This window comes from Chrysochloris asiatica, unplaced genomic scaffold (genome assembly GCF_000296735.1).
Source record: "Chrysochloris asiatica unplaced genomic scaffold, ChrAsi1.0 scaffold00182, whole genome shotgun sequence".
NCBI classification, from domain to species: Eukaryota; Metazoa; Chordata; class Mammalia; order Afrosoricida; family Chrysochloridae; genus Chrysochloris; species Chrysochloris asiatica.
This window is the reverse complement of record NW_006408700.1, coordinates 4,141,541-4,143,483: the sequence shown is the minus strand read 5'-3', so window position 1 is coordinate 4,143,483 and position 1,943 is coordinate 4,141,541.

Sequence of the window (1,943 nt, the reverse complement as noted above, 5' to 3'; positions counted from 1 at the left end):
GGCAGAACTGTGCTCCAGACGCACGTCCTTGGTTCACGTTTTAGAAGTCAATCTCCAGCCCTTTCTTCTGAGGTTCCACGGGGTGGGCTCCAACCTCCAACCTTCCGTGGAATAGTTAAACACGTTACCTGTCTGCCCCATCTGAGGACTCCATCCCAAGACTAGATGTCGGTATTAAACTCAGGTAGACAGACATGCTTCTGATCAAGTTCTTCCTATGACTATGTGGTGTTGGGTGAGTCTTTTCTTGTGTGTGCATTTATGTGCACACACACACACACAAGCACACATCCCACCTTCCCACAGTGTCCCCACCCATATTCTTTCACGAATGAAGGCATGTGCAGGAGCCCAGAGGGTCTGGGTAGCAGCGGTCTCAGGGTCCAGGTGAATTAGAGCTGCCTGAGTAGTGTTGGGAGGAGGGAGGAGGAGCGAGCTGACCCACAACCATCTCTTTCTTGTTCATGTTCCTCCCTTTCTTCAGCTCAGTCCTACAGGAAGAAAGCATGTGACCACTGTGACCTGCTGCTGATACCACAGAATAAGGAAGAAGTAAATCTTTGCTTCCAGGTAGACTACTTCAGAAAAATCAGCTACTGAAAAGTGTATGGAACACAGTTCTACTCTGACCACATGGGGTCTGACACATTAGTGTTGGCTCAGCAGTAACTGGTAAGTCCTTGCTTAGCTGTAAGCTCATAATAAGCCTTCTGGAGGAGAGCCCTTGATAAAATTTGGAGCAGTTTGTTTTGGACCCCTCCAGCTATGCTTCTGTTCCACGGGAGAAAGATGAGACTTTCTGCTCCCATGAAGATTTGCAGCCTCGGAAACCTTGTACAGGGTCACTATGCGTCGGAATCCACTCCACGCTACGTAACCACTACCACCATCAGGTATCCTTCCTGGGATACAGAGGTGTTTTCCTCTCTCTCTGGATACACTTCTAGATGTACCCTCTCTGGAAGAGCAATGCGTTATGCATAGCACCCGAGGCTGTGCCCAGTTCTAAGAACAGGGAGAGATGTGTGTGAGAAGATGGGTAAGTTTGAGTTGTGATTTAGTGAGGGACAAACATGAAAATGACCCTGTGTCTGATGCCTTACCAAATTCTTCATAAACATCTTTAAACCATCATATCTGTATATACTTTTTAGATATTAAATTATATTGTTGTTGTTGTTAGGTGCCATCAAGTTGATACCTTATGCACAGCACAATGAAACACTGCCAGATCCTGGGCCAACCTCACTACTGCTGCCACGCTTGAGTCCATCGATGCTGCCACTTGGTCAATCCATCTAGTTGGGGGGTCATCCTCTTTTTATCTGACCCTACACTTTAACAAATATGATGTCCTTCTCTAGCAACTGGTCCCTCCTGACAATGCGTCTGAAGTATGAGAGACGAAGTTTGGCCATCTTGGTCTCTAAGGAGCACTTTGGCTGCACTTCTTCCAAAACAGATCTATTGGTTCTTTTGGCAGCCCATGGCACTTTCAATATTTTCCTTCAACACCATAACTCAAAAGCATTAATTCTTCTATGGTCTTCCTTATTCACTGTCCAACTTTTGCATGCATATGAGGTTACTGAAAATACCATGGCTTGGGGCAGGCACACCTTAGTCCTCAAGTTGATATCTTTGTTCTTCAACACTTTAAAAAGGTCTTGTGCAGCAGATTTGCTGAACGCAATATGTTGTTTGATCTCTTGACTGCTGCTTCCATGAGTGTTGATAGTTGATCCAAGAAGAATGAAGTCCTTGACTTCAATCTTTTCTCTGTTGATAAGAGCATTGTTTATTGGTTCAGCGGTGAGGATTTTTATATTCTTTACATTGAGATGTACTCCATCCTCACAATTGCTGTTACCTTTGAGTCCATAGCTGCTGGCATGATGTGAATCTATCTCATTGCGGGCTTTACTCTTTCCATTGAGTCTCTA